Raw genomic sequence first — 23,949 nt, forward strand, 5'->3', positions numbered from 1 at the left:
GCTCGCAAACCTCCCCTCTATAAACAAGTCCCTCAGTTGTCTAATACCCGCCCTCTGCCAGCTCTGGAATCCCCCTCCTGTATTTCCCGGCGCAAATCTGTGGTTCCCTCTTAGTGGTGCCCCTATCAGACCTCCCACTTCCCCCCTGTGTCGCCTCCACTGCCCCCAGATCTTGAGGGTGGCCGCCACCACCGGGCTCGTGGTATACCTCGTGGGAGGGAGCGGCCATGGTGCCGTTACCAGTGCCCCTAAGCTTATGTTGCCGCAGGACGCCCTCTCCATGCGCTTCCAGGCTGCCCCCTCCCCTTCCATCATCCACTTTCGTACCATCGATGTATTTGCCGCCCAGTAATATCCTGAAAGGTTGGGTAACGCCAGCCCTCCACTATCCCTACTCCGCTCCAAAAAGACCCTTCTAACTCTCGGGGTGCCATGTGCCCACACATACCCCATAATACTACTCGTTACCTTCTTGAAAAAGGCCCTGGGGAGGAAGATGGGCAGACACTGGAACAAAAACAAGAACCTCGGGAGGACCGTCATTTTAACTGACTGCACCCTCCCTGCCAGCGACAGCGGCACCATGTCCCACCTCTTAAACTCCTCCTCCATCTGTTCCACCAGTCTGGAAAAGTTCAACTTGTGGAGGGTCCCCCAGTTCTTTGCCACCTGCACCCCCAAGTACCTAAAACTTTTAACTGCTCTTTTGAAGGGGAGCCTCCCAATTCCCTCCCCTTGGTCTCACGGGTGTATTACAAAGACCTCACTTTTCCCCAGATTTAATTTATACCCCGAAAAGTCCCCGAACTCCGCTAGTATCCCCATTACCTCCGGCATTCCCCCCTCCGGGTCTGCCACATACAACAACAAATCATCCGCATAGAGCGAGACCCGATGTTCCTCCCCTCCCCTTGTCAGTCCTCTCCACCCCCCTGAACCCCTCAGTGCCATCGCCAACGGCTCAATCGCTAATGCAAAGCGTAAGGGGGATAGGGGACATCCCTGCCTAGTACCTCGATGGAGCCCAAAATATTCTGACCTCCTCCCGTTTGTCACCACACTTGCCATCGGAGCTGAATAGAGCAGTTTTACCCACTTGATAAATCCCTCCCCAAACCCAAACCTTTCCAACGTCTCCCACAAGTATTCCCACTCCACCCTGTCAAATGCCTTCTCCGCGTCCAGCGCTACCACTATCTCCGCCTCCCCTTCCACTGCTGGCATCATAATCACATTTAACAATCTCCGGACATTTGTGTTAAGTTGGCGTCCCTTCACGAACCCCGTCTGGTCTTCATGGACTACCCCTGGGACACAGTCCTCTATCCTGGTTGCCAGGACCTTTGCTAACAGCTTGGCGTCAACATTTAGGAGGGAGATGGGCCTGTAGGACCCGCACTGGACCGGGTCCTTGTCCCGCTTCAAAATCAAGGAGATCAGGGCCTGCGACATCGTTGGGGGCAGAACCCCCCCCCTCGCGCGCCTCATTAAAGGCTCTCACCAGCACTGGACCCACCAAGTCCACAAATTTCCTGTAAAACTCCACCGGGAACCCATCCGGCCCCGGCGCCTTCCCCGCCTGCATCTGGCCTATCCCTTTAATTAGCTCCTGCAGCTCTATCGGCGCCCCCAACCCTTCTACCAGCTCCTCCTGTACCTTGGGGAACCCCAATTTGTCGAGAAAGTTCTTCATTCCCCCTCTCCTCCTCGGCGGTTCAGACCTATACAATTCCCTATAGAAGTCCCTAAAGACCCTATTCACCTCTTGCCCCTTCTGCACTACGTCCCCACCCCTCTCTCTCACTCCCCCAATCTCTCTGGCTGCATCTCGCTTACGAAGCTGGTGTGCCAGCATCCTGCTCGCCTTTTCCCCGTACTCATACGCCGCACCCTGCGCCCTTCTCCACTGCATTTCCGCCTTCCTAGTGGTCAGTAGGTCGAACCTGGCCTGCGAGCTACGCCGCTCCCTTAATAGCCCCTCCTCTGGTGCCGCCGCATATTTCCTATCTACTTCTAGGAGCTCTCCCACCAGCCTCTCCCTTTCCTGCCTCTCCTTCCTCTCTCTGTGTGCCCTTATGGAGATCAGCTCTCCTCTAATCACTGCTTTCAAGGCCTCCCAGACCGTCCCCACCTGCACCTCACCCGTGTCATTCGTACCCAGATAGTTCTCAATGCCCGTTCTCACCCTTCTGCACACCTCTTCGTCCGCCAACAGCCCTACATCCAGGCGCCACAACGGGCGTTGATCCCGCGCCTCCCCCATGTCCACGTCCACCCAATGTGGTGCATGGTCCGATATCGCAATGGCCGAGTACTCCGTGTCCTGCACTCTCGGTATCAGCCCCCTGTTCAATACGAAAAAATCGATCCTAGAGTACACTCTGTGGACGTGGGAGAAAAAAGAATACTCCCTCGCCCTAGGCCTACCAAATCTCCATGGGTCTACCCCTCCCATCTGCTCCATGAACCCCCTTAACACCTCTGCCGCTGCCGGCCTCCTATTCGTCCTGGAACTCGATCTATCCAGCCCAGGGTCTAACACCGTATTAAAGTCCCCTCCCATGATCAGGCCCCCTGCCTCCAGTCCCGGGATGAGGCCCAACAGGCGCCTCATAAAACCCGCGTCGTCCCAGTTCGGGGCATACACATTTACCAGTACCACATTCTCTCCCTGCAACCTACCCCTCACCATCACATACCTGCCCTCCTTATCTGCCACCACCTCTGCCGCCACAAACGACACCCTCTTTCCCACCAAAATCGCCACCCCCCGGTTCTTGATATCCAAGCCTGAGTGGAACACCTGTCCCACCCACCCCCTTCTCAGGCGGACCTGATCTGCTACCCTCAAATGAGTCTCCTGCAGCATTGCTACATCAGCCTTCAGTCCCTTCAGGTGTGAGAAGACCCTTGATCTTTTAACCGGCCCATTCAGCCCCCTTACGTTCCACGTGATCAATCGGATCGCTGAGCGACCCGTCCCTACTCCCTGTCGATTAGCCATGTCTTGTCCCTTGCTCGCCCCGGGTCATCCCTCCTTTTCTGACCCGCTTCCCATAGCGATGCCCCCCCCCGGCTCTCCCCTTCTCGTCCCTGGTCTTTCCAGCAGCAACCCGGTGTCCCCCCCCCCCCTACTGAATCAATGTTAATGGAACACATAAAGTTGACTGTTTGAGATTTGTTTGAAAAATTATGATTCAAATTTGTTATTTGTAAGTGAATAAGTTTGTCAGGACATACTTTACATCTCTTAATGGTGGTGTACAATGTAATACAAGTCTTCAGGGCAGATGTAATTATTGTACAGCATTTTCACATGCTTAGCTTATCTTGCTTTATCTGTGCAGGGAGAGAAAATTAACAAACATTTGACAATTACTGCATATAATTTGCCTTAAAAAAAAAATAAAGTCCCTAAATTATTGTGCTGCAGTGTTTGAGGCATCCAGGTATGTTAATTGAAGAAAACATTATTGTCAGTCTGTAGGAATGGAAATTGCTTTTAACTCGTACTGATTATACTGGAAGTAAAAGATTAAGTACTAATTCTTTGAATGAGCTGCAAGCCACAATCGGAAAGCATGGCATTGGACAGCTGTTTATCCTAGAAAATTGATGTAGAATTAACAGTATTACGGAAAGCCCATTTTATAGATCAGAAGGCACACAATTTAAAGAGTCGTAGCTACAAGTAGTTTGTGTGCTTTGGGATAACTTAAGGATTTAAATTATGCTATATATATATATATAAAGGTAAGCTCAGAAGAACCTGTTATACCAAGCATGGGAAGAGGTAGTTAAAGCTGGCAACACAAGCCTGGTACATAGTCACAGGTGTGGGAACCCACATGGAGGTCCATCATCACACCTAACTCAGGCTAAACTGCAGGTCAGGCAGGTCACTTTCCATATTCCCAAAGGGAATCACTTAAATGTAGTGGTAAGTTAGAGATCCTTGCATTGCACACCTATGCAACACAAAAAGCACCAGTGGAAAATTACAGTAGCTCAAGTTGTCATTGTTTACACATTAAATAATAGAAGGACTAAATATTTTGCACTTTACTATTTATTTGTTATTAGTTCAAAATATAGGAGCCCACTCTAGATGGTATTTGAAGAACGGAATATGAAACTCCAGACCAAATCATTGGACAAAGTGGCTTGTCACAGTTCCTTAAAGGAGCAAATTACATCAGTTAACTGTTACTTATGGTTTGTTGAATTAAGAAACTGTAACTGTGGCATTCATTGAAAAGTGAAGATTCTTCTGCTTAAGTGAAAGTTCTCACCTCACCATTCCTCTGCTTGCTAATACACGATGAATATTAGCCTTTTACCCTGTCATGACTTTTATCTTGATCATTGATATTTTCTTCACTGCAAAGTCATGGATTATGCAGCATGTGATCTAGGAACTTTGGGGGAGGAATGGTTGTATTGTAAAGCTGCCCCTGATTGACCCAGATGTGAAACATTCCTTTATGATAATAAATTATTGCCTTGATTCTGGGTGTTGTATAGCACCTATTTTGCTTTCTTTCCGTGGTTGGTACATGAACGTCATGGACCATTTAACTGCATAAGTAGCCTTGTTTACCCGGTATTATCTTCCTTACAAGGCATCATTATCTTTTCATACCTGGCATTGTTTTCCATTATTCATTCTCATTCCAATAAAGTATTTAAATGCATTTAATCTTGAATCTGGTATTCTGAGTATCTTGGGAAGCCTGTGATTCTGTACTGGTCCTTGTATTGACTGGATGAAAGCAAATTACTGCAGATGCTGGAATCTGAAACGAAAGAGAAAATGCTGGGAAATCTTAGCAGGTCTGGCAGCATCTGTAGGGAGAGAAAAGAGCTAACCTTTCGAGTCCGATGACTCTTTGTCAAAGCTAACAGACAGAGAAAGTGGGAAAAAATTATACTGTGGAGTGAGAATGAAAGATGAGTCATAGCCACAGAAACCTAAGGAAACCGGGTGCTAATGGCCACAGGAACCAAGGGGAAAGAGTGCTAATGGCAGTCCCCAGAGAGAACAAAAGACGTGAAAGGCCAAACAGCAGAGAAACTAACATCAGAGTGTGAACTGTAGATGTGGGGGGAGGGGACAGGGAAGCAAAGAGCAGAAAGGGTAAGGAAAGGTGGTTAAGATGGGGGGGGGGGGTTAAATTTTCTTTCCCCTTGGTGTATACGTTGTGTACTGGGGAGAAGAAGGAAAACTCCTTCTCCCCTGGGTGGGTGAACCTCCAGGGGTCCACCGCTCCCATCTGTTCCATAAAGTGACCGAGTTCCATTGCCATGTTTGAGGTTTTCCCTGTCTTGGGGTTTGATCTGTCAATCGTTGGGTCCTGTACACAATTGAAGTCTCTCTCTCTCTCTCTCTCTCTCTCTCTCTCTCTCTCTCTCTCTCTCTCTCTCTCTCTCTTCCCCCCCCCCCCCCCCATGATTAACCGGTGCGTCACTATGTAAGGGTTTCTGCCATGGAGGAAGATTATGTCTGCCTTCATGTTTCTTAGGTGGTTGAAGACTCTGGATCTTTTCACTGGGCCGTTGAGTCCCCTTACGTTCCAGGTGACTATACTGGTGGGGGGCTTCAGTCCCCTCGCTCCTGTGGGATTAACCATATTTACCTGGTGGGGGGCTTCTGCCCTCCGGGGTTCCCCCTTGTTAGGGGGCGGTCTAGGATGGCCGCTGTCACTGCTCTCTCCATGCGGTTGGGCCCCTGCGCTCCGGGGTTTCCCTTTGTCCCGGGGGCACCCGACATGGCCGGCCACTGTGCCTTCGCCACGCGGATAGTCCCCTACACTCTGGAGTCTCCCTTCACCCAGAGACTGTACTGGGTGGATGTTGCAGCGATTCCTTGTTCTGAGCCCTTGGTTGTGGCACTTTGTAGCCCTATTGCTGTTCCTTTTCTAGCCTTGTTTGTCCCTCTAGCCCTGTTTTCGGTGAGGTGCTGCCAGTGTGGCGGTCCCCCTCTAATCTCTTCTCGCTCCACTTCTCCGGGGGTGGTGGTGGGGTGCAAAGCAGCCCAGAGGTGGGTAGCTGGTGGTCGTATGGGAACCAACATGTGCAGGGTGGGGATTCGGACGGCCTCAGGGTTTATGGGTGTGTGGGATGGGGTTGGTGCCGGGGCATAGTGTTGCCTACTCGCCCTGGACGCCCTGAGGAGATTGTGCAGATGTTTCCGGCACTGAAGGCTGGCCCCGATGGTGTTAACCATGGCGCTCACCGCCTCTGCCACCTGCACCCAGGCATGGTGAACAGCGGCGGCTGGCAGCTTCTTTCCCGGGCCGGGGTGCAGGGTCATCCATCCACCTTCCTGCACCGCATTCATGGGGGGTCTCCAGCTCGGCGTCAATGAAACTTGGAGCTGCTCTCCTTGCTGTCATCATTTTGGCTGGGATGGTATGTGTGGGGAGTGCAGTGTGTATATGCGGCTGCAACTTGTCAGCCTCCTGAGTGTCAATCGTGAACCCGGCGAATCCTGCACCATTTCTCATTGGAATCGATTGTGTTCCAGATGGCGCTGGTGCTAGCCCCTTAACAGTAGCAGAATCGGTCCAGCTGCGGCCCCAGTTTTACTGTCGTGGCACTCCATGAATTCTGCGCTGGCGTCAACTTGGTCTCAGAAATGGAGAATCCAGCCCAATGTTTCTGCAGAATGTTACAGTCAGACTTTTTTGCTGCATGCTGCTATTTATGCATCCCTCTTCATCACAACTTCCATTCGGTACAATTATTAGACTTTACGCGCAACTTAAATGCAAGATGTGATAAGATGAAGAGAAAGAAAAAAAGGAATCTGAGCAAATCCTCTCCAAATTTATTTTTAATATGTATGTGCTTTCAATTGTCATGGTCGGCAATTACAGTTGAATACTTTGTAGAAGCAGGCAATGCCAAAAAACGTTCCAAGGAATTATACTGTGTGAAGATTTTAATAATGATCCTGTATTCCATTTGCTGATGATGTGTAACTTAATTTCACTTGTATTCAAAGTGAAAAAATATTACTTTTGGATAATGAAGCGATTCTGTGCCTGAGAGTCTTGGATACTTTTGACCTCAATGTAAGTAATGAATTCCTCTAGTAGTGAATTGAAAATTCTGGTTTTTGAATGCGATTATATATGCAATACTGTTCCAAGGGGAGAGTTTGTGTTCTTTGCACGTTGGACCTGCATGACTGTGATAGACACAGTGGGAATTCATTTCCTGTCAGGAAATTAAACTATTTATATTTGCTGAGTCAGTAAGCCATGAACAATAGTTGTTTAAAGGCTCCATCATGATTTTATGCCAATATTTACTTTGTTCTCAGTTGTATCAGAAATGGGCGATTTGACAATGCATCAAAACAATAATATGGTCTTGATTGTTGAGACGGTAAGCTGCACACCATGTGCTGATGTGTGCCATTGTAAAATGCAATAGAATTTGAAAAATCCAGTCATTTCAATTCCAAAAATCCCAGTTAGGAGAAATATCATGCATATAATTGTGTGTTTATGTATTTAAAAGATACTGCTCTAAAAATAGATGAAAGCCAACCCAGGAAAAGATCACGTAAGGTTAACGTAGTAAGGAATTCTAGCTTGAAAGGTTGAAATCTATTACTATTTTGCCACTAAGATGTTAGAATTGTGAATTTGCATGTACAAGAACAAGTTCAGTTTTATGCCTGTTTCAGTACATTAGCATATCGAATTTTGTGTATTGGGAATACCATTCAACATTACAGGTTGAATACTACATCCAAGGCTGGTAGGAAACTCCAAATTCCTTTAGTTTACGACTGAACCCTTAAAAGCACCTAAGTAGAAGGCTTTTTATCTGATCATGGACAAATTGACAGCAGGTGAAAAATGATGCTCTTTCTATCATCTTGAAGCCATAATGGAATTAACTATCTGGAAAGCATTGGACGACTATTCTTTCATTCCATGAGGAGCAAGACCAGTTGCTTTTGTCATAGACTCTAGTTCCTCCTTTGGCAGACTGGAAGGTTGAGCCTTGCCACCAATACCCACTTCCTGTGAATGAGTTTTAAAAAAATTATACCCTCCCATATGTGTTGTGGTTTCATGTATTCTATTTGCTAACTTTTTCAAGCATCATGCATTTCCAAGAAACTAATTCTTCCAGATCTACCAAAAAAACTGAGCGGGAGATCAAGAAAGTCCTGATCAAGTTTTAATGTAACATTCTTACAAGATTAATCTGCTTTGGCAGTCTTTTAAATGTGCAATGAGGCTTTGCCAAAGATTTGATGAATAATGAGTGTTTAAATATCAATCTAGCCCTGTTGACACAATGTAATTTCCTGGAATTATTTTGATAGGCTGTAGTTCATTGAACATGAGGCTAATGCTGAAGACCATTGTATCATACTGGATATGTTTCCTGAGAAGGATATCTTTGTACTGCATGAATAGATCTCATGCCCAAGCCCTGCTGATTCATGTGCAGTGTTTGCTGATCTTTGTAGTTTGGTTGTGCTGAAAAATTCACTGAGATTATTTAAGTAGTATGGTTTCCTTGGGGCGGCACAGTGATTAGCACTCCAGCTTCACAGCTTTAGTTCAATTCCGGCCTCGGGCGACTGTCTGTGGAGTTTGTACTTTCTCCCCGTGGCTGTATGGGTTTCCTCCGGGTGCTCCAGTTTCCTCCCAAAGTCCAAAGAAGTGCAGGTTAGGTGGATTGGCCATACTAAATTGCTCCTTAGTGTCCAAAAGATTAGGTGGGCTGTGTTACAGGATCAGGGTGGAGGTGTGGACTCGGGTAGGGTGCTCTTTCCAAGGGCGCAGACTCGATGGGCCGAATGACACTGTAAATTCTCTGAAGAGCCAGGAATGCTGCGAAATTTTACCTATTCTATCTTTACTCTGCTGCAAGTTTCTTTTCAATTGAATCGAAACGTCTCAATAAACTGACCAAAAAGTGCTTTGAAAAAATTTAAAATTTGAAATATCTGTACTAGTTATGGTCATAAATTAAAACAAGTTGTTTTTGATGCCCATATATATGTTGAAGAACTGTAACACTACATGTAGATTTGTCCACTAGTTTGGCAGTTGTAAGTTTCTAAGCTTGGTCTCTTATCAACCTGCGCTGAAACCTTTTGGACAAAAGTCCATGTTTTTGCTATCTTAATTGCAAATTAGCATTTGCTGTATATTAGTCATATTTAATGTGTAACAGATGCCCTGTTGATATGTCTTGAGTAGTTTCTCATACCACTGTACTACATCTGATGTGACGGTGACATATTGAAATTTCATGCTGAATGGCCAAGAACCTGCATGCAAATTTTTGTTTATGGATATTAACCAAGGTTTGGCATTACTACTGAAGAAACAAAGTTTTCAGATCAAAAACAAAGGATCAGATGTCAAAAGATGAGTACAAATACTGCATGCTCCTGTTATTCTTAATCTACTACTTTTATCAGATACTGCTGCTACTACTTCGGTATGACTGGAAAAGCTTATAATAAGATGCCTATTTTATCTATCCATTCAATAGCTTCCTCAGGTGCCATGTGAAGAAATGTGATGCCTCCTGAAATAGATCTTAACAGGCAGGCTGATGCTATGTGTTCTATGCTCTGGAATTTGATGTATACAATTACACTTCGGGTCACCTCTAACTAACCCTCTACTGATTGTATGTCCACATTCTGTTTGATGGTTGAGAGCTTTCTACTGTCCTTGAGGGAGGTCAAAGCCAGGGCCTGTGCTGTTGAGTCAGTGATGACGTGTGGTTCTTTATCCTGTGTGCATGCCACAATTGTCTGTCATTATAGTGAGTTAATATCAGCTACATGGCATTGATTGCTGTTTCTCAGAATGACCGATGTAATTTTAAGTGCTTTTGTCGTGGATTTTTCAAGTCTATGTGATTGGGATTATTACTGAAGATCATGACCACTGTTGCTCATGACTTTACATAAAAGTATCAAATATTCGTAGGTTACAGCCTAAACAACAATTTGATTCAAATGTTTATTCTTCTGCTTTCAGAAGAAATCACGAGGCATTGTTATATCCATTCAGCCAAACACAGTGCCAGGATAAAAGCAAAACACTGCGGGTTGATGTGTTGGGTATGCTGGGTCTGCGAAGACTGCGTTTACCATAGCAGTGAGAGAGACAGGCTTCCAACACTTGTAGAAATACAACTCTATTTTATTGAACTATGAACTGTTAAACATACTTGAACTGTGGGTTGACACTATGCTGAGTTGACTGGAGACCTGAGGCTAACCTGACCAGACTATCCTGCTACCACATGGTGGACATTCGTGTCGCTGCTCACGGGCTCTGGCTGTCTCAGAGGCTGCATCCCAAGAGAGTGGGAAAACTAGCGCCCTCTGGCTTTATTATGGTCGTGTCCTGTCTGGTGATTGGCTGCTGTGTTCTGTGTGTCAATTGGTCATTCAGTGTGTCAGTCAGTGTCTGTCTGTGCACCATCATATACTTGTGTGTATATTATGACACGGATGCTAGAAATCTGAAATAACAACAGAAAATGCTGGACAAGCTCAGCAAGTCTGGCAGCATTAGTGGAGCAAGAAACGGAGTCAGCGCCTCTAATATGTATGATTCCGAAGAGGTCTAGGGGACCTTGGCTTTCTTTTTAATGTAACAGAATATCATGGCTTAGCATGGCTTCCTTCATATTCCCAGTGGCTATTTTCACACTGAGTGCGTTTATTTTTTTCAATGTCTGACACTGGGGCTATTAAATACCAGTCTTTGGGGTCACCCTCTACGTATCTTAAAAAATAATAATAATGTGCCTGAATAAACATAAACTGGCGTCCCAAAAATTTATTTGAAATATAAGCGGCTAGTCTCCTGCATTGTGCAGTTTCCATGTCGCAATAGTAGGCTGGGACTTGAGTTACATTTATCAAAATCGCAGATAAAAAATTCTAAAAGGACCTGATCTCAGACACTTATTTTGTAGACTGTTTAAAGTGTTGTCATCTAGCTGTATACTTGGTCTTCTATGTAATTGTAAAGCTTGTAAGTACATTTAATTACTAGTTTTATACTGAATGATAATGTTTCACAACATGAGTTGTCTGTTTTTTTGAAGTGAGCAACCATATGCAAGCCATTACTGTAGAAAATTTATTGTTAAATCTGTGGGATACTATTCCAAATCATGGAATGTTTGAATGTGTAGGTTTCAAAGTATGAGACATTGGTCTTCCGAGGAAACTGCATTTTGCTGTGGCACCAATGAAGGCAATTGGGAGCACTGCGAAGGCGGCTTACAAAAGTTGACAAAGGTAGACACTGATTGAATGATTGTTAAATGTGCCATAAAAAGTAAAACCGTTTTTTTATATGTCAGACTGGATGTCGCTAACCCAAGACGTTAACTTGCAAGGCAGTGGCTGGGACACTGATGGCCCATGCACATGCAGAATTTGAGAAATGGCAGCAAATAAGATAGGTGAAAACTGCACACTTGAGAATTGAAAAAAATTCAAGCCCAGATGTGCGTGGACCTGTGCAGCAAAAGATGGATACGGTTTCTGTAAATATTTTAATCTACGTTAATTATGTTGCAAGTGTGATTGCCAGCAATATAAAAGGTGGCAGATTGGAAAGCAACAGCCATGGAAACCACTGGTGAAAATTTTTTAAAGGCTGGTTTTATGGTAATTGCTGATGAAGAACAAAGTTGGGTTTTTGATTAAATTGCATCGAGTTAATGGGATATTTGAGCGAATCAGCTTTGTATTTTAACAGTTGTTATCCTTTTTTGCATTTTAGCTGCATAGCACGAAAGAGTGACTTTGGGGAGAAGGCTGAGATATATAGATTGGTAACAATTTGTTTTGGCAGAGGTGAGGTGAGAGTGACCGCCTTTGACATTCAGGCATTTGACCAAGTATGGCATCAAGCAGTCTAGCAAAAATGGAGTCAGTGGGAATCCGGGAGAAAACCCTCCTTTGGTTGGAATCATACCTGGCACAAAGAAAGATGATTGTGGAGGTTGGAGGTCAATCATTTCCACTCCAGGGCATCACTGCAGGAGTTCCTCGGTAGTGTCCGAAGCCCACTCATCTTAATCAATGACCTTGCTCCCATCATTAGGTCAGAAATAGGGATGTTTACTGATGACTGCACAATGTTCAGTACCATTCTCAACTCTTCAGATTCTGAAGCAATTCATGTCCAAACTCAACAAGACATAGAAAATATCTGACTTGGGGTGACAAGTATCATTCGTTCCTCACAAGTGCCAGGCAATGACCATTTCCAATAAAAGAGGATCTAACCATCAACACTTGACATTCAATGGCATTACAATCGCTGAATCCCCCCCCCCCCCCCCCATGATATTCAGTGGCAATACATTCGCTGAATCCTCCAAGATTCAACATTCTGGGGAATATCAACTAGAAACTGAACTGGGCTGACCATATAAGTACTGTGATACCAGAGCAGATCAAAAGCTCAGACTCCTGCAGCGAGTAACTCCCCTCCTCACTCCCCAAAGCCAAGTCAGGAATGTAATGGAATACTCTCCACTTGGCTGGATAACTGTAGCTCCAACAACACTCTAGAAGCTCAACACCATCCAGGATAAAGCAGCCCACTTGATTGCTCCACCTTCTACAATCACTGACTAGCAGTGGGAGCTATGTGTACCATCTACAAGATGCACTGCAGGAGCTCATCACGGTTCCTTTGGCAGAACCGTCCAACACACGACCACTACCATCTAGAAGGATAAGAGCAGCATGTAAGTGGGAGAGCCACCACCTGGAAGTTTGCCTCAAGCTCATGAACATCCTGACTTTGAAATATATTGCTATTCCTTCACTGTCGCTGGGTTAAAATCCTGGAACACCATCCCTAACAGCACCGTGGGTGTACCTACACATCGTAAACTGGAGTAGTTCAATAAGGTAACTCACCACCACCTTCTCAAGGGTAACTATGGATGGGCAATAAGAATGTTAGTCCAGCCAATGACACCCACATCCCCTAAAATTAATTTTTTTAAAGTATTTTGCAGAGACAGAAGTATTTCACAATTTTAAATAGTGAAAATGTATTGGTTTAAAAAAGCATGGCTTTAGGCTTGAAAAAGCACTTGGGAAAAGATTAAATGAAAAGCATTATTTGAAATTCACTTATCTAGTTACGATCCTAGCTGCCGTTAATACCGGACAAGTCAAATCCTAAAGTGTATCCTGGCTTGATAGATCCTAACTCTTTTTCAGAAACCATGGAGGGAAGTTACTAAACAAATTCACAGAAAGTTACTGGTAAACGTTTTATACCAAAAAGTTTTTTAAAAGATAAGTGAATTATATTACATTGGAGAAAAAGGTTGGGGATAAAAATCACAATTCAAATATTCACTGTTCCTTTACCTAGCAATATCTCTACAAATGTGTACAAATTCAGAAAATAAAACAATTCATAATATCTATCTTATGCTCCAGTATTCAAGATAAGCATCAGGTACAGGTGACTTAACACTACTGTTCCTAAAAGCGTGCAGTAAGGTATCGCCAACCTTCCGCTGCCTCCTCAGATCTGCAGTGTTTCTCTCAAGTCTAGTTTGCTTCAGATCTGTTCCTCGCAGCTCTCCAACTCCAAGCCTACTTTTCTGCTCATTACATTTAACTTTACTTCTGTGACTTCTTTCTGATCCCTGTCTTTGTTCCTGTCTGGAACTTTGCCTGCATCTTTCCCCATGTCCTGCTCTTTAAGACACATTCTCTGGTGCTCCAGTTCAGGTCACCTGAACTGCAGCTTCTCAATGTTTTGCTTTTGCCTTCTGTGCAGGTGCCCAGGCTAGTTCCCAACCTGAAGAACAAAATAAGCACTACTGTGCATGTGTGGCCACCTCCTGGCTGGCCTGTGTGCAGGAGACCTGATTTATCAACCTGAAGATAGTGAAAGATACCAACTACACATGAGTGACCACTTCCTGGTTGCACGATTTAGGTTGAACAATGCACGTTCAATTAATGTTGTGAAAACAAGTAGAATGTCATCGTATTTCCTGTGTTGATTGGTGAATTTAAAATCTAATGAAAACTTTTCAAGTCACAGACTTCACAGCTGTTATTGTGCATGTGTTTCTGTTCTCATTGAATACAGTGCCTTGTATTTTTGAATACGTGCAAGTGGTTATTTTGCACTTATGCCTCCCAAAACGTCATGTCCCACTACAGGAAATATAATTTCTCTGATACCTTGTGTAATCTTAAAAAAGTACTCTCAATTTTTTAAAAAAAATTGAAAATCCTTCAGTGGCTGCCCCATATTATTTGTATGTTTGTAATTGTTAGGAAAATAAAGATTGTTTTATGGGATTATGTATTTGTATTGGTAAAAATTAACAATAAAGTCTAGTTTTAAGTCGGTTTAATTTAATGTTTCTGTGCCTGGAAGGATAGATTCATGCTGGACAAAGGTATTTGAATATGTGGGGGTTGGTTAAGTTCCAATTGTATTTCTGTGATGTTTAGATGGCTATGGCAAAAGAATAAATAAGCCAGCTGTGGTTGCCTAGAAATTGGGGCGTTATACGGATGAAAAGCTTTTTAAGGTTTAGTTCAGCTGATTTGATTGCAGTTGAAGAAAAGTAGTGAGTAGAAGGCAGCTCTGATAAAAGTTGTTGCATTAGAAGGCTAAAGAGGGAACATATCTCTTAGCTTTGTTAGAAGGAAAGCCATACTGTGGAGTAACTGTTAAGAAAACAAGAGCAAAGATCTGAAAAACAGATAGTTAAGGAAATTAGAGAAATCCACAGACTCTTAACATGGGTTCAGAGCGGAGTGTGTATTTGACCATAATCATCTGGTGTGCTTTACAGGGACTTTGTGTGTTGAGACCATTGTAACTTAACTTTACTTTGTATTTCGTGTTTTGAGCCAGGGTCCCATTTCGGGATCTTAACGTCCAGTTATAACATCAACTGGGATCATACATAATCCTGTCCCTACATTCTGAACATTAATATTGATCAATGCAGATGGCAATAACTGGTGTCAAGTGAAAAGCAGATCAAAGATTTGCTAACCATTTGAGAATTTAGAATGTTAACGGTACCGACCAAACCCATAATGTCTCTTGGGAAACAGAACTAGAAACCCCAACAATTTTTCAATTTGTAAACTGTGAGGATATTTCACCCCCCAGGAATGATTCCCCTGACAAATGGGGTGTTTTTTGTATTAAAACAAATATTATTAACGCAGGATTAACCCCATTAACATCCATGGAAAAAATAGCTTTTCAATTAACAGTTAAACAATTCTTTAAAAAATAAAGGACTTTGAACTTACTTTCCCATCTACTTCCAAAATTTCAATTAGAAAAATCCACACACAGGTCAAATGCTTCTTATTAATAAAGTTAACACTTAGTGGCTTACAGATTTATTCACAAAGTCCTTGGAGAGGAGCTTTCAGAAGTCAGTCTGCGAATCACAACTTCTTTGTGAAACTAAAAACAGACACAGGGCAGGGTTGAAGGGGTCCCTAGGGGAGGCAATGGCGTAGTGATATTGTCGCTGGACTAATAATCCAGACACCCAGGGTAATGCACTGGAGACCCACGTATGAATCCTGCCACGGCAGATGGAGAAATTTGAATTTGATAAAGTTCTGGAATGATGAGTCTAATGATGATCATGAAAGCATTGTTGAGTTGCAAAAACCCACCATTTCACTAATGTTCTTTAGGGAAGAAAATCTTGTTGTTCCTACCTGGTCTGGCCTACATGTGACTCCAGAGCCACAGAAATGTGGTTGACTGTAAATGCCCTAAGAGATGGGCAATGCTGGCACAGCCAGTGACGCCCACATCCAATGAACAGATAAATAAAAGCTGAAAACCGACCTGGCCCCTCTCATGAGTGACATCACAATATGCTGAGCTGTTAACCCCTTAAGCACCGTTTTAGTAGCCATATAGGGCTGGATTCTCCGCCCTGCCACGCCACCTTTCTGCCTCAATCCGCCGGCGGGATTCTCCGTTACGCTGGCCGGTCAATGGGGTTTCCCATTGTGGGGCAGCCCCATGCAATCTGGAAATCCCCGGGCGCCGACAAATCGGAGAATACCGCCAATAATCTGGATATTTTAGCCCACATTTTTAAAATAACATTATTGCAACAGACACATAATACAATATGTATAAAAAATGCCTACATTTGTCACAAGTTGAAGCCATTTTTGATCTTTTCGGGGTATAAGAGATAAGCATCTTTTTTAACCAGAATGTTGAAATTTATTGCTTTCTAATTTGGGGGAAATGCCTTTGCCATTTTGCACATTTCTTGCCGCCCTTTCCTTCTCGAATTGTGTAACTCCTTCCTAGGTGTCTTCCAGTACTTTGTCTTAATTAGTCATTGACTCAAGAAACCTCACTTGATGTTTGCATAGGTTACTGGATAACATCCAGGGGAAAAACAGCAACTGTTGTTTATGTTGCACCTTTAACATAGTAAACTGTGCCACAGGAGAACAATCAATCAAAAAAAGATTTTTAAGTGTTTATTGACACTGCCATCAGCCATTGAGTTGCACTGTGCCTGCTAATGAGAGTTAGTGGTGGGTCTAGATTTACAGAAGGACTCGTAACAAACAGTGAATTTTACAGCAATCAGTCAATTTACTCAGCAAAGTCTGTTAATACAGTACACTACAGCAAATAGTCCATTTGAAGAATGTCTCTAAGAAATACCTAAATAAAATGGTTGTTTCTTCAGCAAAATGGAGTGAGCGGCAGGCAGATAGTTACATATGAATTATACATACAAGATTGAACCTGGTCACTTGCAGAGGTCTCCAGCTGTGATTGACAAGGGAGTTATCCAATCATGTCCATTCTGCCCAGAAGCAGTGTGTTACTATATACACCAATGTTTTTTCTTCTGTAATTTTTGGGTTTCTAAGGGCAGCACGGTGGCGCAGTGGTCTGCACTGCTGCCTCACGGCGTCGAAGACGCAGGTTCAATCCCAGCCTCGGGTCACTGTCCGTGTGGAGTTTGCACATTCCCGGATAGGTCTCACCCCCATATCCCAAAGATGTGCAGGATAGGTGGATTGTCCGCATTAAATTGGCCCTTAATTGGAAAAAAAATGAATTGGGTATTCTAACTTTTAAAAACCCTTTTAGGTTTAATGGTACTGTGCCTGACTACTCAACAAAGACCAGAAATCAAACTGAGACTTTTGTGATTTGCATTGCTTGTATGGATAAATCTTATTGCACTGTCAGGGAAATGTGAATATCCCCTTTAAAATATAACTTCTAATTCACAGGGACATTTCATGCTGAATGTTATGTGTACAAGTTGATATTGTAAGGCAGTTCCTGTCCCTTTGATTCTAGTAGTTTTAATGAGATTCAGAATCTCAGGACTTCAAACGAAATGCGATTTATCAATTTCCACTGTTCTCGGTTTCACAATATATAATGAACTCGATTTTATGTTGCGCCTTTCAGACTATTGAGGCAGTGCTTCTCAGGCAAATACTTGTTTTTAAAAGTATAATCTTATTTTGTTTCTAAACTTGGCAGTCCCTTTGCACCCATTTCATAGATGACCAGTGAATGTGTTATATTGAAGATACTGATTGAAGGATAAACTGCTTGCAGGACTTCAGGAGAACTTCCACCTCCACCCCACCCCACCCCTACTCCTTGCAAATCTCTCTTTGAGTTGTGCCATGGGATCTTTTGCGTCCAGCTGAACAAACAAGACCTTAGTTTAACATCTCTTTCGAACAAAATAGTTTTGTCATTGCCACATTCCTTCAGCACTGCACTAAAGTGTTTGCCTAGACTATGTGCTGAGTGGGGCTTGACTGTATGACCTGATTCGGATGGAATACTGCCAGTGGGCTGAACTGATGAGAACACCTTGCTTTCATGCAGTGCTTTTAACATGTTAATTTTAACATGGATATTTTATTAAATTAAATTCACTAAATTTGGTAATTTTTAGCATCAGAACAATAACCATGAAAAGTCTGGATTTTCAGAAAATCCCAACTGGTTTACTAATACGCTTCATTGTAGGAAGTACCCAATAAGTCACTTTGAAGTTCAATAATGTGACAATTTGGCCCATCAACAATGACAAGTGATTCCCTGCCCAGTTGTCCTTGCACAGTCATTAACATCTGGGTGCTGTTCCAAAACATGATCATTTTCTTTTTAAACTACTAGTGCATTTGTGTTCACCTTTTCACATTTTGAGCTGTTGGAAATATCAGTTGTCTTCACCCAGAAAAAGAAAACAGGACAAAATCTTTGCATACTATCCTAGTGATGGACAGACACTAACGTTAGTAAGGGCAAGAACTGTCTGTATGTCATTTAATTAGAGAGCAGTAGGTGGGAGAAAAAATGAAGACTGATTGATGTTTAATATCACAATGACATGGACATAAAAATATTCTGTTTTCTTTTGACTTTCAAACTTTCTCCCCTCTTCTATTAGTACTTGTCTAGAAATTAGGTTGCACCCATGAATTCAATATGGCAATTGGTATGTACGTATTATTCAACACCAGAAATATGTTAATCATTTTACTGGTAAAGGTTCTTGCATTGGCACCCGGGACATGCACCTCTTTCCAGATTGAAAGTGCCTCATGTCGATTTATTTCCTGACCATTCTTGTGTGAATGAACGTGAAGGACAGCACAATCAAACCTGATGATCTTCCTTATCTGATATCCATAATCAGGCCCACGTGCGCTTTGAGACTGGCTTCGCTGGATAGCAATTGTAACATGAAAATGAAAATCGCTTATTGTCACGAGGAGGCTTCAATTAAGTTACTGTGAAAAGCCCCTAGTCGCCACATTCCGGCGCCTGTCCGGGGAGGCTGGTACGGGAATTGAACCGTGCTTGGTCTGCTTTAAAAGCCAGCAATTTAGCCGAGTGAACTAAACCAGCACCTAGTGAGCTAAACCAGCCCCTAGTGAGCTAAACCAGCCCCTGAGCTAAACCAGCCCCATGAGAACTAGGAGCAGGATTAGGCAATTCGGCCCCGCGCGCCCACTCCGCCATTCAGTACGATTATGGATGATCTCCTCAGCCTCAACTCCACTTTCCTACCCGTTCGCCATAACCCTTCCACCCATTACTAATTAAAAATCTGGCTGTTTCTTCAAATGTACTCAAAGTCCCGGCATCCACTGCACTCTGAAGTCGTGAATTTCACAGATTCACAACCCTTTGAGAGAAGCAATATCTCCTCATCTCGGTTTTAAATCTGCTGCCCCTTATCCTAAAACTATGACCTCTCGTTCTAGAATGCCCCACAAGCGGAAGCATCCACTCTACATCTACTTTGTCAATACCTTTTATCATCTTCTATTCCTCAATTAGATTTCCCCTCATTCTTCTAAACTCAAGAAACTATGGGCCTAAACTGCGCAATCTCTCTTCATAAGACAAATACCTCATCTCTGGAATCAATCTAATGAACCTCCTCTGAATTGCCTCTAATGCAACTAGATCCCTTCTGATAAGGGAACCAAAACTGTACCTTGTACTCCAGGTGCGGTCTCATCAATGCCTTCTACTGTTGCAAAAACACTTCCCTATTTTTATACTCTATCCCTTTAGCTATAAAGGCCGAAATTCCATTTGCCTTCCTTATTACATGATGTACCTGCATTAGTTTTGAGATACATGTGCAAGGACACCCAGATCCCTCTGTACCAAAGCACTGACGTTTCCCTCCATTTAGATAATAAGTTACCTTTCCATTTTTCCAACCAAATGGATAACCTCACACTTAACCACGTTAAACTCCATCTGCCAAATTTTGGCCCACTCATCGAACCTATCTATATCAATTTACAAATGTCTTATTTTATTGCAACTTACTATCTCACCTATTTTAGTGTTGTCTGCAAAATTGGCTATTGTACCTTCTATCCATACATGTGCCATTGACGATTATTGTAAATAGTTCGGGCCTGAGGACCGAACCCTGTGGCAACCCACTAATCTATAGGATGCCTATTATTTACCTGGCTTAGATCATAGGATTTACAGTGCAGATAGAGGCCATTCAGCCCATCGAGTGCACCAGCCCTTGGAAAGAGCACCCTACTTAAGCCCACGCCTCCACCCTATCCTCGTAACCCAGTAACTCCACCAATCCTTTTGGGCACTAAGGGGCAATTTAGGCTAATCCACCTGCACATCTTGTTACATCTTCAGAGAATTCTAGCAAGTTAGTCAAACATGATTTACCCTTCATAAAACCATGCTGACTCTGATGGATTGCGTTTTGAATTTCTAAATGTTGTATTATTACTTCCTCAATAATGAATTCTAACAATGACAGATGCTAAACTAGCTGGTCTATAGTTTCCAACTTCCTGCTTCCTTTTCCGAATAAGAGCATTACATTAGCATTTTTTCAATCCACTGGAACCTTTCCCGCATTCAGGGAATTTTGGAATATTATAATCAATAGATCCACTCTCTTCGTTGCCACTTCCTTTTAGACCCTAGGATGTAGGCCCTCGAGCCCTGGGGACTTATCTGCCTTCAATCCCGATAGTTTGTTTAGTACTTTTTCTCTATCGATGATTTTTCTTTTTTTATATATAAATTTAGAGTATCCAATATTTTTTTCCAATTAAGAGGCAATTTAGTATGGTCAATCCACCTACCCTGCACATCTTTGGGTCGTGGGGTGAGACCCATGCAGTTATGGGAGAATGTGCAAACTCCACACAGACAGTGATGATGATTTTTCTAAATTCTTTCATTTCTATTAGCTCTGCATTACCTGTTACTTTTGGGATTGTACTTGTATCCTCCACTGTGAAAACTGAAGCAAAATATTGATTTAGCGTCTCCGCTATTTCTGTGTTCCTCACTATTAACTTCCTGGTCCCATCCGCCAAGGGACTAATATTCATTTTAGCTACTCTCTTCCCTTTTATATACTTATGGGAGCTTTTGCCAGCCTTTTTTATATTTTGCGTTAGTTTTCTTCCATAATTTACCTTTGTTCTTTTTATTTTTTAGTAACCTTTTGATGATCTTGAGAAGTTTCCCAATCTTCCAGCCTGCCACTGGTCTTTGCAATATGGTATGCCTTCGTTTTTGGCTTTGTTATCTTTAACTTCCCTGCTCAGCCATGGATATTTTTTCCCTTCTTACAATCTTTCTTCCTCTCTGGAATATATGGTAGATGGGATATATTGAATATCTCCTTAAAAACTGTCACTGCTCATCAACTGTCCTACCTTTTAGTCATGATGTGGAGATGCCGGCGTTGGACTGGGGTGAGCACAGTAAGAAGTCTTACAACACCAGGTTAAAGTCCAACAGGTTTGTTTCAAACACGAGCTTTCGGAGCACGGCTCCTTCTTCAGGTGAATGGAAAGGCTTGTTCCAGAAATGTTTATATAGACACAGTCAGAGATGCCCCGGAATGCGAGCACCTGCAGGCAATCAAATCATCAAAGATGCAGAGAGAGAGGTAACTCCAGGTTAAAGAGGTGTGAATTGTCCCAAGCCAGTTCAGTCGGTAGGCCTCTGCAAGTCCAGGCTTGTTGGTGGGGGCCGAATGTAATGCGACATGAATCCCAGATCCCGGTTGAGTCCGCATTCATGCGTGCGGAACTAGCTATAAGTTTTTGCTGAGCAAAAACGTATAGCTAAGTTCCGCATGCATGAATGCGGACTCAACCGGGATCTGGGATTCATGTCGCATTACATTCGGCCCCCACCAACAAGCCTGGACTTGCAGAGGCCTACCGACTGAACTGGCTTGGGACAATTCACACCTCTTTAACCTGGAGTTACCTCTCTCTCTGCATCTTTGATGATTTGATTGCCTGCAGGTGCTCGCATTCCGGGGCATCTCTGACTGTGTCTATATAAACATTTCTGGAACAAGCCTTTCCATTCACCTGAAGAAGGAGCCGTGCTCCGAAAGCTCGTGTTTGAAACAAACCTGTTGGACTTTAACCTGGTGTTGTAAGACTTCTTACTGTGCCTACCTTTTAGTCACCTTGTCTAATCCTATGGGGCTAAATCTGCCCTCATGCCAACGTAGTTACCTTTCTTTGACACCAGAAAGCAATTATGGGACTCCAGTTTCTCGCCCTCAAACTGAATTTGAAATTCTATCATACTATGATAATTCTTCCCTAGAGGATCCTAACTGTGAGGTCATTAATGAATTCATCCTCATTGCATAATACCAAATCCAGAATTGCCTGCTCCCTGGTTAGTTCCCCGACATATTGCACAAGAAACAATCTTTCACACATTCAGTGAACTTTGCCTTGAGGCTACCCTTGCTAATTTGATTAATACAACCTATATGCATATTAAAATCGTCCATGATTATTGTTGCACCTTTCTTACAAACCTCCAGTATTTCTTGGATTATAAGGTGCCCACTGTGCAACTACTATTTGGGGATCTATAGATTACTCCCACCAGAGACTTCTTTCCTTTGCTATTTCTTATTTCTAATTTCTACCCATACTGATTCAACGCCTTGATCTCTGGTGCCTATATCATTTCTCACTACAGCACCGATCCCTTCCTTTACTATCAAAACTACACCACCTCTTTTACCTTTCTGTCTATTCTTCCAAAATACTGATTACCTTTGAATATGCAATTCCCAAACCTGGTCTCCTTGTAACCATGTCTCAGCAATTGCTACCAAATCATATCCGCTTGTCTCTATTTGCGCTCATTAATTTTGTTCCGAATTAAGTGTGCATTCAGACACAACGCTGTATAATTACTTTTAGTATAATTTTGAAAACTCTTGTTAGATTTCATTTAACCTTCTCTGTTCCAGTAGAGAAAAAGTCCCAAATTTCTTGAGCCGAATTTTATAATCCGACATTTCTTGCCTAATGTTTCACATGATGAAGAATCATCAGCCGTTTTGACTGTGTTGATTTCAGTCGGCCCGGATACATAGAACTGTCTTTCACTTGCTCTCATTTTTTGACCCTCATGCTTACTGAGGTTATTAAGATGATTGGTGTGGGAAATTGAAATCTCACCAGGTCAAAGTATTTGGTGCCCCCTTAAGGTTAGACCTAAATCATGTTGCTCGAGCTGAAATGGGGCTTTGCTGTACCTCAGGCTACACCTCAGCTGTAAACAATACTTGATACTAAAGGACAAAAAAGTATAATAACTTTACTGTTGGCTGTCAATTTTGATCTCTCACCCACTTTTATGCTTGCATTCTTTCTAACACATACAATGGTTAATTGTTTCTTTCCATACTTTTACACGGTATAATATATCATGGGTACCTTCTATGTCAGAGGCCAGGATAGTTCTGTCCCAGGGCTCGGACAAGGTTATTTGGTTGATCTCCCAGCTGTTAGTCGTCTTGAACATTACACTGATAATGTCAACTGAGCAGCAACCTCTGAATGTGTGCATTCAATTCCTAATTCAATCCTGAACTATTTTCTTGGCCTATATCTTTGTGTGTGGAAGTGTTGTGCCATTTGAGAGCTTAGTAATACTGGTTTAATGCTTTCCGTCCGTTTGGAAAGCATTGCCACTGAATAAGGATAATGGTAAATTTTATCTGAGTGACTTTTATTTTGAAGCTGTCTAAATATAACAAAAGGGAAATCTTGTTTTTGACATTAGGACAAAAAAGAAGATGACAGAAGTTCCATGAAGGAACTTTTTCCAATTGTCGAGGGACCCATATCAGGATATAAAATCTTAGTTGATATTGCAGTATCATAGCAATGAAGTAGCAAGCATTGTCCACACCCCTTTATTATGCAAAATTACTTGTTCCATTCACTAACTTAAAGCATCAGTTGCATCAAGAGATATATCAAAAGTTAAGCCTAAGATGTGATGACATCTAAAAAGAGGGAAAAACAAAGTCATCCTTGCCAGAAAAATACATGAA

The 23,949-nt window shown here is 42.9% G+C and overlaps 1 protein-coding gene across 7 annotated transcripts in view; it reads left to right on the forward strand.

The window, feature by feature from the left end:
- Positions 1 to 23,949, forward strand: part of LOC119979493 (gamma-adducin-like) — a 240,799-nt gene that overhangs the window by 118,208 nt on the left and 98,642 nt on the right. Inside the window, exon 3 of one of the 7 annotated variants that reach the window (XM_038821789.1) lies at positions 21,060 to 21,123. The exons of the other annotated variants lie outside the window; for them this stretch is intronic. The gene's annotated coding sequence lies outside the window, so the exon portion shown is untranslated. The remainder of the gene's footprint in view (positions 1 to 21,059; positions 21,124 to 23,949) is intronic. 7 annotated transcript variants of the gene reach the window in all.

The sequence above is a fragment of the Scyliorhinus canicula genome, chromosome 16 (genome assembly GCF_902713615.1).
Source record: "Scyliorhinus canicula chromosome 16, sScyCan1.1, whole genome shotgun sequence".
NCBI lineage: Eukaryota > Metazoa > Chordata > Chondrichthyes > Carcharhiniformes > Scyliorhinidae > Scyliorhinus > Scyliorhinus canicula.